This window comes from Eptatretus burgeri, chromosome 2 (genome assembly GCF_056783735.1).
Source record: "Eptatretus burgeri isolate ZD-2024b chromosome 2, Ebu_testis_v1, whole genome shotgun sequence".
Lineage (NCBI taxonomy): Eukaryota > Metazoa > Chordata > Myxini > Myxiniformes > Myxinidae > Eptatretus > Eptatretus burgeri.
In genome coordinates, this window is record NC_140962.1 from 51,018,162 (window position 1) to 51,035,015 (window position 16,854).

The 16,854-nt window shown below is 38.2% G+C and overlaps 1 long non-coding RNA gene across 1 annotated transcript; it reads right to left on the reverse strand.

Moving 5' to 3' along the window:
• Positions 1-11,777: 11,777 nt before the first annotated feature.
• On the reverse strand, positions 11,778-14,242 carry LOC147032030 (uncharacterized). The gene is made up of 3 exons (XR_015055011.1): positions 12,539-14,242; positions 12,236-12,293; positions 11,778-11,940 (listed from the first exon to the last, which is right to left on the reverse strand). It is a non-coding gene; the product is annotated as an uncharacterized LOC147032030 (long non-coding RNA).
• Positions 14,243-16,854: the final 2,612 nt, after the last annotated feature.

Consider the following 16,854-nt stretch of genomic DNA (forward strand, 5'->3'; position numbering starts at 1 on the left):
GGCATCCTATGATGGTGCCACGTTGAAAGTCACTGAGCTCTTCAGTTCGGCCCATTCTACCACCAATGTTTGTCTATGGAGATTGCATGGCTGTGTACTTGATTTTATACACCTGTCAGCAATGAGTGTGGCTGAAATAGCCGAATCCACTTATTAGAAGCGGTGGCCATATAATGTATATGTACAGTGCTGATAGAAAGTCCACACCCCCTTTCAAAATTTTCACTTTTTGTTGTCTTCTAGCCTGGAATTAATATGCATTAAATCACACTTTTTCCACCTTTATTTACACATTGTAACCCACAACTTCCAAGTGAAAGACAAATTCTAGAAATTTCAGAAAATTAATTTGATACAAAATTAGAATATCTTGGTTGTATAAGTGTCCACCACCCTGAGTTAATACTTGATGGAAGCACCTTTGACATCAATTACAGCTGTGAGTCTGTTCGGATAGGTCTCTATCAACTTTGCACACCATGATTGAGCAATATTTGCCCATTCTTCTGTTAGATTTTCATGCTACAGATTTTCGATTGGATTTAGGTCAGGGCTCTGACTGGGCCACTCAAGGATATTTTTCTTTTTGCTCCTTCACCACTCCAGTGTAGCTGTGGCTGTGTGTTTCGGGTCATTGTCATGCTGACAGTTGAACTTCCGTCCCAATTTCAGCTTTCTTGCAGCGGGCAGCAGGTTATCCTCCAGGATTTTTCTGTATTTTGCTCCATTCATTTTTCCTTCTATCCTGACAAGTGCCCCAGTTCCTGCTGATGAGAAACAGCCCCATAACATGATGCTGTCACCACCATGCCGCACAGTAGGGATGGTGTTCTTTGGGTGATGTGCTTTGTTGGGTTTGCGCCAAAACGTAACGTTTTGCATTGAGGCCAAAAAGTTCCATCTTGGTTTCGTTGGCAGACCACAAAACGTTTTGCCACATGGCTTCAGAATCTCTGGAGTGTTTTTTTGCATAATTCAAACGGGACTCAAGGTGGGCTTTTCTGAGTAATGGCTTCCTTCTTCCCACCCTACTATGCAGGCCAAACTTGTGGAGTGCTTGGGATATTGTTGTCACATGCACACAGTGACCAGTCTTTGCCAAAAAGGCCTGCAGCTCTTTCAAAGTTGTCATTGGCCTCTTTGTGGCCTCTCTGATCAGAGATCAGTGGACTCTCCTTCCTTGGTTCTCCAGTTTGGAGGGACGGCCTTATCTAGGCAGGGTCTTGGTGGTACCATACGCCTTCCACTTCTTAATGATTGTCTTGATTGTGCTCCAAGGGATATTGAAGGCCTTTGAAATATTTTTACACCTATCCCCTGATCTGTGCCTTTCCACAACGTTATCCCGGAGGTCTTTTGAAAACTCCTTGGTTCTCATTGTTGAGTCTTTGCTGTGAAATGTACAACCCAACAGAGGAAACCGACAGGAACAGCTGATTTTATTCTGAAATAATCAGAATAACTACAATTTAACACAGGTGGAAGCCAATTAACTTGGTGTGTGATTTTGAAGGTGATTGGTTACACCTGAGATAATTTACGATTTCTATTTAAGTGGGATGGACACTGATCCAACCAAGATATTGTGGTTTTGTATTTTTCATTAATTTTCTGAAATTTGTAGAATTTGTTTTTCACTTGGAAGTTATGGGTTACGATGTGAACTGATTTGATGCAATTTAATTCCAAGCTCTAAAGCAACAAAAGGTGAAAAATTTGAAAGGGGGTGTAGACTTTTTATAGGCACTGTATCTATGGTTTATGTATGTATATATATATATATATATATATATATATATATATATATATATATATATATATATATATATATATATATATATATATATATTTCTATAAACTCCTCCCATGCTCTCCGAGCCTAAGAAACTGCAGAAAGCAACCAAGAGAGCCTACCAAGGTAAGACCTTTGCTGTTTCAAACCTTCCCAGAGTTCCTCCACAGCTGTAAAGACATTCACAAATGCTACACACCCCCTCAGCTGCCGGACCAGTTTCATCACTTGTTGGTGAATCATCAGCGACAGCACAGAGAGAAATGCGTACCGAGGCCCCCAAGCATGTACCACGTGCAACTGTCAAAAGCAGTCAATATATTAAATGATTAAGAAGGAACCTTTATCATTTATATATTGACTGCTTTTGACGTTTGATACCGGAAACTAACAAGGTTCATCGTGCATTGTGGGTCGACTCGCCAAAATAAAAGCAAAAAAAATGCATTTTCATTTACTGATATATTTTGTAGATGAGGAACCGATGAAGACAACTAGGATTGGAAACTGGAGATAAACATTAGTTTTCTTGAATGCAAGCTGGAGCGATACCAGAAAATAATGAGGTTCATGACAGGGGTGATCTTCTGCAAATTCTGGTGATCTTACTGACACAGTACCGTGGCACCAAATTCAAATGAATAACAGTGTAAACTAGAAGGGCACTCAGTGGAACACATACCTCCACCTTGCAATGCCTGATCCACAAGAACATATCGGCCCCAATACATTTTTGAACTAGAGGGGGAGCACTCGGTAGAGTGCAAGACCTCCGCCGCCAATACTGCTGGGTCACTTAAGTGAACCTGATATCCTACTCATTGTAGGTCAAAACAGATCAGACTCTACTGAACCACGATTGAACAAATTAAACTCAATCGACGCGCATGTAGAAATGCCCAAAAAAAAAAATCGAAATTTTTTTGAAAAAAAAGGTGCAAAATTTCTGTTTTTTTTTTTCTCTAACAATTTTTTGGGGGGGTTGGAAATCACTTAAAACATGTAGAAATGCAAAAAAAAAAAATTCAAATATTTTTCAAATAAAATCAAATTTTTTGGAAAAAAAGTTGCAATTTTTTTTTTCTCTAACAAATTTTTATTTTTTGTTGGAAATCACTTAAAACATGTAGAAATGCAAAAACAAAAATTCAAATATTTTTTCAAAATGGCCGCCATAGCGGCCATATTGGACTTTGGACCAAGTCCAAAATCTAATGTCATGATCCTTGGAAGTAGGGTGAATATACTGGTTCTGGCTCACTTTTCCCCATGTAAATGAATGGGGGATTTTCAGCGATTCATATTTTTTTTCCCTAAAAATAAACCCCCTTTTTATCCCAAGGTATATTTATTTGTCTCCCCTTTTAACCTGGGGATACTTTTTTTCAAATAACCCATGCAATAAGATAAAGATTTGTTAAAGGTGATTCTAAAGAAATATCTGAAACGTCTAAGCCTCGGGACACTCTTTATCAAATAACCGATGCATATTGTTTAGCTCACTCATTGAACCTATAAACATTTGTTCATTCTCAAATTCCTTCAATAGTTTAATTTTCTTTGCACAATAATCCCCATCTAAAATATTGAAAAACAAAACATTTGAATCTTTATATTTTTTAAGATACCCCTTTTGTGCCATTACGAAATGATAAACTTCTCTTAATGCTCTTGTTTGACCACCTCCTGAGCCACATATCATTTTGAGATTATAGTAAATTGTTTTTTCATTGTTCAATTGATAACCATCAAAGTTTTCAGTCCATTCAAGGATATTCATTTTTTTCTTTACATCCTCTAACTTACTACTTTTTAAATTGATTCGCTTATTTGTTTTATTTACCTTTGTTTTAGTTATTTTTTCAATAAGACTTATTTGATATTTTTCACATTCATTATGTTTTCCATTTATATACCAAGACTGAGATTTTCTCCACTCTTTAGTTTGATTAATACTTGGTTTGACCATTTATATATTGCGAAAAAACGCGGCGGTAGCCCTTAAAAAACCCTAACCCATCTTCCCATCGTTAAAACACAATCTATTCTATTCACTCTATCATACAATATCCATATGGAACACAATCTATTCCATTATCTAAAATAAATCTCTTATCATCAAAGGCTCCTTATGCCTTTTTATTTACTTCTTCACCATATATGTTATGTTTATAACTTCTTATTGTATTCATTTTCCGATATTCTTCTTTCTTATTCATCAAACAATTATGATAATTTCTAAAAGTTATTAATTTCTTTATTACATATTTCTTTATTCCCTTTAACCTCTTATCAATCTGATCACCATACTTATAAGCATATGCCTTTGCTCTCAATCCAATAAACTCACTCATTACTTTTCCACCCAACTCATCCTTAAACTTACCAATAACCTTTTCATTCTTTTTGGAAAATAACTCACTCTTCTTGCTGAAATTACTTGTATCATATACTCCAATATTTTTCTTCATATCTTTATAAACATCATCAGTTTTTATATCTAGGATAAAACTATCAGTGTCCATATACAACAATGAAACATTTTCACCATACTCTTTCTTTAAGTCATTATACAAATAATCATACATCAATATCTTTGATAAATCAAGAACTGCTGTTCCAATATAAATTGGTTTATCCATTACAATACTTTCCTTTTTCATATGAATTGCAGAAAAGTTCTCTGAAAAAACCTCTTCTCTCTCAAAACTTGGTTTATTGATAATTGATACTCTCATGGGTATTGGTTCAACTATTCTAAAACATAAAGATCTAATTGGTTCAACTGCTTCTGCTCTGGGAAATGTAGCAGGTGCTGTAAAGAGCATAAAAGATGCCCAGAAGGAATCTCATAAATTAGAAGCAATAAAAGAAATTAAGAAAGGCAAAACTCAGTTGTCCCCCCAAGAACGACAGAAAATAATTCGAATACTTGGATCAGGGTTTCAAAAGTTTTAACATCTTTTTTTCCTAAATAAATACAAGTATGGAAGCAATTGATAGTATCTATGATTTGGATGATACTATTATTATCTCAAACTCCACGAAAAAAGAAGATTACTTCAAGGTAAATGCAATAACTGGAACAGACTGGAATACGAATAGTACAAAAAGTTTTGAAAAAAATAATCAACAAACCTATTTGAATCTTTCCGAAAGTTTCTTGTTGTGTAAATTTAAATTCACTAAAGCTGGGAATAACACAAACGCTACACTTGTAAATGATTTCTTCTGGAAAATGTTTGATAGTGTGCGTTTGTATATTGGAACACAAGAAGTTGAAGCGGTTGATTATGTCTCTGCTGTATCTGAAATGATGAAATTTACACTCTATACATTCAGTGATAGAATGGGAAAGGGGTCTGTCGAAGTTTTTATTCCTGATATGTCAACGGGACAGACCCTGGATATACTCAAAGGAAAGGAATGTATAATGATGATACAAAAGCAGTAAATAGTTTTACTGTGGCAGTTCCTCTTAAAGGTATATTTGGATTTTGTGATCATGATAAAGTTCTGTATGGTCTTAAAATTAGATTTCAACTACAAAGGAATGATAATGAAAATAGATTGCTTTTTGGTGTTGGTAGTGCTTTTGGTGAACAGAAGAAATTTGTAATTGAGGAAATGAGTTGGTATATCAGTGAATATACTCCTAATCTTAAAACAGAAGAGATGTTGAATAGAAGACTTAACTCAAAGAAACCATTCAGTGTATCATACCTCAAAAGAAGATGTCAACACGGTAAACTCAACCAAACCACTTACACGTGGAATTTGGGTGTTCTGGAAGGAAAGCCACGATATCTGTGGATCATTTTTAAAAAGCCAGATGGTGATACTGCGACTGATAAGAATAATGCATTGAGTGATAATGCTAAGGTGAAACAACTTCGCGTTTCTCTAAATGGAACATTTTATCCACGAGATAGATTGGAAATTAATTGGGAAAAAAATGATTTTGCTGAAGCATACAAGTCTTACCAAAAGGTGTGTGAAAGTAATGGAAATAAAGAACCTATTTTGGATATGACAGCATTTAAAAGTTTGTATACAATCTATGCGTTTGACCTGAGCGCTCAAAAGGAAACTATAAAGTCTAATCGAGTGGATACTTCCCTATACATTGAAAGAGGAGAGAGTGAAGAAGTTGATACATATTGTTTGCTTTTGGAAGAAACAGAATTGCAGATTAATACAGATAATGGTGTGATGATTAGTCTCACATAATTTTTTGTTAAATAAATGAGTGGCAAAGTACCAACTGGGGTGTATGTTAATCAAATCAATCTTCATAAACTATCATCTTGTGTTCAAAATCAAAAGCCTTGTATGATTAACGTTAATACAATTCAGAGAAAAGGAGCAGTAAGAATTGATGTTTTGCTCACAAGAGAACAGGTTAAAATCTTGAATGACACTGGCTCACTTAAAATTAAAATGACAAAACCAATGTTGAAAAAATATTCAATAAGAGAGACGAGTGGAGGATTTCTCCCATTTCTAATTCCTTTATTTGCTGGTTTAAGTGCGGTTGGAGCATTGACGGGTGGTATTTCAACAGCGGTGAAAACTGCCAACGAAAGGAAGGCTCAACTCCAGGCTCAAAAAGAATTGGAAAGACATAACAAAGGGTTGGAGAAACAAATTAGTGGAAGTGGTGTAATTGTAGATTTTGCTGAAAAACTTGAAGGTCTGCCTGATAAAGCGAGATTGTTAGATGGAGATATGCTTTCTTCTATTGCACAAGCAGGTGTAAAATTAACGAAAAGAGGTAATGGATTATATCTTTCTAATAAATAAATGAGCATTGATGAGTGGTTTAAAGAATTTGGAAAGAATACAACATCAAATTTACAACTTGTCAAATATTGTAAGAAATTAAAAATTAATAATGTGGTTATTTGTATGAGAGATGAATTAACAAATGTGCCGAATCATACAAAGAATATTATTATGAACTTAGAAGATAATAATGGGAACGGTTCTCATTGGATTTGTATTTTTAATAGTCAAGACAAATATTATTTTGATAGTTTTGGTCTTCCACCACCTGTTGAAGTCATAAAATTCTTACAGAATGGTGTTTATCAAACATTTCAAGTCCAAGAATTAAATTCCAAGTGTTGTGGTCAATTATGTCTGTATGTGTTATTTCAACTCAACAAAAATAAAAAATTTTATGATATTATTTTTAATCTAATATAAATGACTTATGTTGGTAAAGATGGTTCTATCTTTGGTGTATCCCAAGAACTGGATATTGATTTATCAAATTATTACACAAAGGCACAGGTTGAATGGCATAAATATAATATAACCAAAAATATTAACATGAAAAATGCTTATAAATTAAAAAATTATCCAAGCCCGACTGATGCGAATGACTTGGTGAGATGAAGCGATTTATCACAATATATATCCTTAAATAAAACGGCCGTGTATTCCAAAGATACAGAAGTGTTGATGTTATCTCCAGGTCATACAGAATTCACAGTTCGAATTAAAATAAATTTTTATAAAGAAGGCCGTATCGTTTGTATGAGAATAGAACAATGGGGTATGATATGAATGCTTTAGGGTATAATTGGTCATTTAAAATTAACCTCGATGACCTGGAACAATTAAATCAGTCTCGTAAGGAAGAATATTATCCACTTGGTATCGAGAATGAGTTTTGTGGGGCCACGATTAGTAAACAACAAATAAAAGAATTTAATAAGGGTAAATATAATAATGGTTTTGCCCTTGTTTATATCATGAAAACAGAAAAAACAGGATTATATATATAATAAGTAAGGAAATACAAAATGATTGAACTATGGGAAGATGGGGAGGTGTTTCATGCCATAATATTGTGACGTCCACGGGACTTGAACAGTCCCGCCAATGTAGAATGAGCCGAAACGATGGAGGTGGTTTATTTATTTATAACCCAAACATGGCGGTTCTAATCGCTCTACCGCAAACGGGACGAGGAAGGTGGCACGAGTCACTTTTCACTGAGTTGATGATGTTTATTCGTTTTTACTATTAACCAGAAATAACAAGACTCGGCAAGAAGAGGGATCCGGGGCGATTCGACGGGATGGTGTGGGTTCGGGCGTGGGGAAAAACACAGACAATTCCAATGAATATAGAGATCTCAAACCTTCTAAGGCGCCAAGCACACACACACACACACACACACACACACACACACACACACACACACACACACACACACACACACACACACACACACACACACACACACACACACACACACACACAACGTAGCTATTTCTGGTGGTCAGGCTGGACCGTGGTGTGGACGCAACTGTCCCTGGATCGGCGTCGGACGAGCTGGCCTTGCTCTCGTCGGGGGGGGGGGGAGGCTGGAGAAACCGTGGTGCTGTCGACCTCCTGGTCTTGGCCCAAGTCTGCTCACAGCCGCCAGGGAACTAGTTCTAGCGCCAAGTTGCGAGCAGGAGAGGGAGGCAGGTCCGCCCGCCGTTCGACCCCGTACTCGGAGTCAGCAGAACCCCAGAGCCAACCAAGGTGAGGCACGAAGCTCAGCAAGGCTCCAAGACACGATGAAGAACACGATCGACTCAGCACAACAACAAGGACGCTCTCCGCGCAACAGCCTCCACACCAAAAAAAAAAAACACGATCTTTTGGTTGTAATCTTCTTCCTCTTCTTTCTTCGACCCTGAACAGAACCTTTTTATCCTACTGTCCTCGTCACTTCCACTCGAGCCGTTTATTGGCCCACCGCCGTCGCCTTCTGCCAATCGTGATCACGGGGCGGAGCCATCCGCTGCACTGTCCTGTGACGTCACGGCCAGTCTCCAGAGAACACCAAAAGGGGTTTACGCAGACACACTTACCCTATCCCGTGTCCCTATCTAATTACGTGACAATTATCATTTCCCCCTTGAAGAAATGAACATTTACTAGACAACTTATCACCACTGAATTGCTACTTATTACATCGAGATCCTGGTAAACTCGAACAGCATGGCATACCTAATTAAACATCCTAATTACCCTTTGAATGCATACCCCCCCCCCCCTCAAACGTAACAATATTATTCTAACATATATTTCTAATACATAAATGACAGCAAGAAGACTTCAAGAAAATTATCATTTCTGTGTCCAAGCATACCTTCAAGAAAAGGGTATTCGGTATTTTAATAAATATGTTCTACAACATAAGAATGAGGTATTTTCAATAAAAGATTGGCATTATGCTGATGTTGATAAACCGACAACTTTAGATTTAATTAGAATGTTAAATAATGAAAAAATTATAAAGTTAAGAAAAGGTAAGGCTCTTTTAGAAATTCAAAAGAAATTTTATTGGTTTCCTGTTGTAAAAAAATTATTTTGGATACAGGAATAACAAGAAATCCTGATGAATATATGTATGATATTCTATGGGGTGTAAGCGATTCAAGGATAATAAGGGATGAGGAAGGAGTTGAAGAAGAGAGGAAAGAGGAGAAAAAGGAGGAGAGGGAGAAGAAAGAGAAGGAGGAAAAAGAGAAGAGAGAGAAGAGAGAGAAAGAGAGGGAGGAGAGGGAGAAAAGAGCGAGACAAAATAAATATGAAAATATGGAAACCGATGAGATTAAAAAAAGATTGGAGGTATTACAGAAAATAACTCAACCCACCGAGGAGGAAAACAAAGAATTGACAAGTCTATTTGAAATATTTTCGACAAGACTATTGACATCGACAAGCTATTCATTTTAATTCAAGTTTTTCATTTTTTTTCTTAAATAAATGGAGGAGAGAGTGAAGGCATTTCTAAGGATTCTTTATGTTTTAAAAATTAAGATTCAAATGTGCATGTTGGAAACTAAAAAGGTTTTTACACTCTGCAGGAATTTTTCTCATAAATAAATGAGTTATTGTCTCAAATGTAAAAAGAAAACTAATACTAAAAATATTTCATATATTAAAAGTAAAAATAACAGGGTTATACAAAAAGGTATATGTTCGGTGTGTGGTTCAAAAAAAATCAATTTATCTCCAAACACAAACGAGGAGGAGATATACAAAAGTTTTTATCAGGAAGTAAATTTACAACTACTGGAATACCAGGGGAATTACATCTACCAGGGTATTCTTTCTGTGGTCCAGGCACAAACTTGGATAAAAGATTAGATGAGGCAGATAATCCTAAATCATGGAGTAAACCCATCAATAGAGTTGATGAAGTGTGCATGAGACACGATATTGATTATGGGAATACCACAACGTTGGAAGAAAAGCATGAAGCCGATAGAGAAATGTTGTATAATTTGTCTCTGATACAAAATCCAACCTTGAGAGAAAAAGTTGATCGGTTCATTGTGAAGAAGATGATCAGTGCTAAATTGAAACTTAGACTTGGAAATTCAAAAAACTTATAGGCTCTAATGATGTCATTAAGACTGAAGAGCAATTAGCTGATGAATTACATAAACCAATATTCCCAAAGTTTCAGAGAAGGAAAGTTTATTCCAAGGAAGTAGATTATATCTGGTCTGCTGATTTGATTGAACTCAATAATGATAAGGGGTACAAGTATGCTTTAACCGTTATTGATTTGAGGAGTAGATACGCATGGGTTGTACGATTAAAAAACAAAACAGGTAATACTCTTATGTTAGGCTTTCAACAGATATTTAATAAAAGTAAGAGAAAACCTAAAAAATTGTGGACTGATGAGGGTAGAGAGTTTTATAACAAGACATTTCTGAATTTTCTAAAAAATAACAGTATTACATTATACAGTACCTTTAATGAAGGGAAGGCAGTTGTTGTTGAACGTTTTAATCGTACCTTAAAAGAGAGACTATATAAAAAAATTCACACAACTCGGTTCACAACAATGGTCATCTTTTATTCAGGATATTGTGGATAAGTATAATGACACGGTTCACACGTCAACAAATATGAAACCATCAGAAACATTTACAAAATTAAAACATGAAAAAGAGATTAATGTCAGAAAACCTAAGTTCAAAGTTGGTGATATCGTAAGAATATATAGGTGGAAATCTCATTTTGAAAAGGGTTATACTAAACGATGGACGAACGAACTTTTTAAAATTGTTGATGTAATAGATACGGTTCCTTGGACTTATAAGATATATGATTTGGAAGGGGAAGAGATTTTAGGTTCATTTTATTCACAGGAATTACAAAAGACAAAGATAAATTGAAATTTTTTGACTCCGCCCCTTTTTGACTCCGCCCACACAAAACCCACCCACATAAACCCCACCCCACACAAGCTCCACACAAACCCCACCCCACACAAACCCCACACAAACCCCACCACACACAAACCCCTCACAAGCTCCACACAAAAACCCCACCCCACACAAGCTCCACACACACAAACCCCACACAAGCTCCACCCATATTCATCATATTCACATAATTAGTGATTAGTTAATTAGTTCTCCACACACAACATGTTTATTTAATTAAAAAATTATCCACCCATCCACACAAGCTCCACCCATCCACCCATCCACCCATCCATTTATCCACACAAACCTCATCCACATAAGCCTCATCCACATTCACCCCTCCCACATAAGCCCCACCGAAGCCCCGCCCACATAAACCCTGCCCACATAAACCCTGCCCACATAAACCCTGCCCACATAAACCCCTCCCACACAAGCTCCGCCGACATAAACCCCACCCACACAAGCCCCACTCACATAAACGCCCTCCCACAAGCCCCGCCCACACACGCCCCGCCCACACAAGCCCCACCGACGTCCCGCCCACATAAACCCCACCCACACAAGCCCCGCCCACACACGCCCCGCCCACACAATCCCCCGTGCGTCCCCACCTTTGACCCACCACCTCCCTCATTCCACCCCCACCCTTCCCTACACACACATGGGGAGGGGAGGGGTGGGATGAGGGGGTGATGGGTCATTGGGGGAGCGCACCTACTCCCCCCCCACCCCTCCCTCCCTTTCCTTCATGTCTTGATCCTTTTTTTGAAATTCAAAATCAAGTAATTGTAAACAAAACAAATATAATTAATCAAAATTGAAAATATGAAAATATTCATTTGCGAGAATGTATAATCTTTCCCAGCAATCTTCTTCAGATGTCTTGTGATTTCGAAACTCAGACACCATATTCTGTTTTGAAACAAAAAGTGGATAATAATTAGGTTTTATAAAGATAATTACATGGTAATATGAGTAAGCCTGGTGTTGGTTCTAAGTTCAAGCCTCGTTGACCACTGAATTAACACACCAGGAGGCCGACTCAGCCTGTCATCCTTCCAAGGCCAATAAAATGAATTCCAGTGTACTGGTAAAACCGCGTCCAAACTAATGATGCAACCAACATAAGGCGACATTCCAAAGAGAGAGTGATATTAATAAAAGAATAAATAAACAAATAACTAAATAATAATTCAGAAACCTTTACCTCCAGAAAATCATGTGTTGTACCAGATTGCTTCAACAGCTTATGTTGTGTGATCGAGCTGAAAAAAATAAAATAATGAGTCAAGGGTATAGATGGAGAGACAGACAGAGAGAGGTAGGTAGAAAGACAGACAGAGAGAGAGATACAAAGAGACAGACAGGGAGAGATAGAGAGAGACAGACAGGGAAAGAGACACACACGCGCACGCATGCACGCACGCACGCACGCACGCACGCACGCACGCACGCACGCACACACACACACACACACACACACACACACACACACACACACGTGTCTCACCATTGGTTTAATTCATTCGAGATCAGAGGCCGTGATAAGACTTCGTACCAGTCATTATAAATGTTTTTCAATTCTCTTCTAAAATCATTGACCTCTTCAATAAGAGCATTCATTTGATGCACCTCATCGTGATATGTAAACTCCACTTCTTCCAAGGACCTGCCAGGAAAAAATATATATTTTCGCATTATCACGATTTAATTTATAATCAATTGCTTCATCGTTCAAAGAGGAAACCATACACAAACTTACCAACTTTGTAGTGAGCTGTTATCTTCATCGGAAGAGAGTGAGTCCATGTCTCAGTTTTTTTTTACCATTGGTACAAGATGGCAAAAAGATCAGAGGCCGTGATAAGACGTCGTGTCAGTCATTAAAAATGTTTTTCAATTCTCTTCTAAGATGATTGACCTCTTCAATAAGAGCATTAATTTCATGCACCTCGTCGTGATATGTAAACTGCTCTTCTTCCAAGGACCTGCCAAGAAAAAAAAAAATCAGAATTATCACGATTTAATTTATAATCAATTGCTTCATCGTTCAAAGAGGAACCTATACACAAGCTTACCAACTTTGTGTTGAGCTGTTTTGTTCGCGGAAGAAAGATCGCTCATGTCTCAGTTGTAAAAATGAAAATCCCGTCTGGCAGAAACTTTGTCTGGCGAATCACTTATGAGGCAACGATGAGGAGATTGCTTAATCATTGGGTGTGGCCACAGGAAATGACGCTTCGGGCGAGACAGCTTGGAAAATAACTGGGCGATATATTCTCAAATTGTATGAATCATTTTTAAAACATACTTAAAATGCCCTAAAATGATTTTGATTAAACTTATGTTTAAAAGCCTGTTCGTGTTCTGAGATAAAATAGAAACACGAGGCCTTCTCTCACAGAATAGTTCCTATTTTTTCACAGCATGACTGTCCAAAAACACTTCCTCATTTTCACAGCACGACCGTGTCAAAAAAAACACTTCCTCATTTTCATGGCACGAACTGAAAACATTTGAAACAAAACTTTTTTTATGGCGTGGTTTATGCACAAAAATGATTTGCAACTCGGGCGGTGGCCAGATGAGATCATTAAGAGAAGTTTATCATTTCGTAATGGCACAAAAGGGGTATCTTAAAAAATATAAAGATTCAAATGTTTTGTTTTTCAATATTTTAGATGGGGATTATTGTGCAAAGAAAATTAAACTATTGAAGGAATTTGAGAATGAACAAATGTGTATAGGTTCAATGAGTGAGCTAAACAATATGCATCGGTTATTTGATAAAGAGTGTCCCGAGGCTTAGACGTTTCAGATATTTCTTTAGAATCACCTTTAACAAATCTTTATCTTATTGCATGGGTTATTTGAAAAAAAGTATCCCCAGGTTAAAAGGGGAGACAAATAAATATACCTTGGGATAAAAAGGGGGTTTATTTTTAGGGAAAAAAAAATGAATCGCTGAAAATCCCCCATTCATTTACATGGGGAAAAGTGAGCCAGAACCAGTATATTCACCCTACTCTTGGACCATACCTAATCCCCCCACCAAGTTTCCTCGAAATTGGTCCAGGAGTTTTTCCGTACTGCTGTTCACAAACAAACAAACAAACAGACAGGGGTGAAAACAGTAACCTCCGTCCATCTTCGATGGCGGAGGTTAACTCGAGGGGGAGCACTCGGGAGAGTGCAAAACCTCCGCCGCCAATACTGCTGGGGCACTCAAGTAAACCTTATATCTTATTCATCAAATATGATGTCAACAGTGCTGACAGAGTTATAGTTCTTTTCTCCAACATTTTTTTTTTGGCGGGGGGTTGGAAATCACTTAAAACATGTAGAAATGCAAAGAAAAGAAATCGAAATTTTGTTGAAAAAAAAGTTGCTAAAAATTTTTTTTTCTCCAACAATTTTTTTTTGGGGGGGGGGGGACCCAAGTCCAAAATTTAATGGCATGATCCTTGGACCATACCTAACCCCCCCTCACCAAGTTTCGTCGAAATCCGTCGAGTTTTTCCGTAATACTGTTCACTCACTCACTCACAAACAAACAAACAAACAGAAAGGGGTGAAAACAGTAACCTCCATCCATCTTCGAAGATGGTGGAGGTTTACTAGAAAGAGCAATCGGAGATTGCAGACCCTCACCAGAAGTTGTTTTGTGTGGCGTTTTTTGTACTGGTGTGCTACGGAAATAAGAAGAGATATAATTAGAACTGCCACTTTATAACTGCTGGCAGTGATGACCGGGTACCAAGACATCGCACTTTGATGCAACCCCGCTTTGATGTTTACCGATCCAAATTCACCATTCATTCACCTCACAATCTTTTCTTCAACCTTCCGGTTCCTGGTTTGGAGCGTCGGCAAGTCTCTTTCAGAGCTCTCTGCTGACGATCTCAATATTAAGTTTCCGGCCATTATCTGTCCCGTTTTAGCTGTTTATTTTCTCACTTACATGTTACTGTCTTCCAAGTTCGGTTTTGTTTCAAAAATCGTGCTATTTTGTGAGTTTTCGTCGACCTTGTCTTTCCGGGTGCTTGAGGCCCACCCATCCTTCCCCTTTTGGTGCACGATCGTGTTTTTTTTGTATTTTCTCCCCATTACCTTCAATTTATATCTTCCCCACTTTCCCAACGTCTTCCATCTCTCCCAACTAAACAATCTATTTCTTGTCTTAAATCCCCCAAAAAAGAAAAAAAAACTACCTTTCTCCTTGCACACTCATGACTCGCTCCTTCTTCTTCTTCTTCTTCTTCTTCTTCTTCTTCTTCTTCTTCTTCTTCTTCCTCTTCTTCCTGCCGGCACACCATCTTTATTCTATTGAGCTGACCCTTTCTCGCCATTACCTTCACGATTTCTTCTGATCTCCAACCTTCAATTCCTGAATCTTACCTGTTCTTCAAAAATACATCAAAAAATAATAATCTTCCTTGTATCCTTTCGATCTCTACACCTCCTGTAACCACGTGTCTCTCTCTACTCTTCCTGGTACTTTTCATCGACCCAGCAGCTTCACGTTTACCGTTCCCGTTTCAGCAGCCCGTTTACCATTCCAAATTCACAATACACCTCCACGATTTTACTTCAACCTTCCCTTTTCCGAATGTTACGCTATCTTTATTTAAAATAAATAATTTCACTTTTGACGATACACCTCCCATAGCCAAGTGCTTCTCCCGTAACCACGTGATCTGTTCACACCCCCTGCGTTTACCGATCCAATTTCATCATTCACCTTACAATTTTTCCTCCAACACTTCCATGACTTGATCTGATGCAAACTCTCTCAAACAATAATAATAATAATAATAATAATAATAAAAACGATCTCTTATAGTGCTTCATCTTCCTCCTTCACACGTGTGGTACTCTTCACTGTATCATAATTCACGACTTCTATTTCAACAGACTGCTCTCAATTTGAGCTTCCCTTCATACCTTGCCGAAAAAATCCCACTGTTATAGCGTTTCTTCTCTCCATTCTCTGAATTGGCCTTTATTGCATCCAGAAAGAAATGTCTTTAATCGCATCTCTGACCTAAAACTTAAAAAAGCCCCAGTTTGCTCTGAATGTTCACTTTCCATCAACCATTCTTTTTTTCCAATTTCAGTGCCAACTCATTCTTCTCACCCCTCACTCTCACCCCTCACTCTCAAAGCAACCATCACACTCTTCTCCCTCCAAGCCTCCCTCTCACCTCTCTCAAAAACTCTCCCTCACCTTTCTCCCTCAACTCTCCCCACTCTCCCTTCTCCCACCATTCACCCCCCTCACTCACCCTTCTCAAAGTTTCTCCCCCCCCCCACACCCACAAAGCTACCTCCTTCCACTGCCCTCTCACCTCTATCTCTTCACTCCACCTTCTCAAATCCTCAACTGCTTTCTGCCCCCTCTCTTGTCCCCCCTCTTCCCCAGCACCACAGAGCCTTTTATCCTCCTCATCCGGTCCCCTCCCCAAGCTATTCTGCAATCCCCCACAGTCTTTTAACAACTCTCCTTACCTCTCCCCTTCCTCCCTTGTCCTCCCCTCCCCCTCCCCTCCCATCCCCTGGACCCAAAGCCTCCTCCCCTCCCTCTTCATTAACAGTGTGGACCTCAAATATCCGGGGCCTTCACTCAAACCTTTCAGATCTTTCCATACAAGTTGTCACTGACAAACCAGACATAATCTGCCGAACAGAAACTTTCCCCCCCCCAAAGACGTGTCTGCCTCCGAAGTATCTCTCCCTGGTTACTCCCTCCTCCAGTATGACAGACCTGAGCATCGCCCTGGTGGAGGAGTTGCTCTCTTCATCAAAGAATATTCCTCACTCTCCATG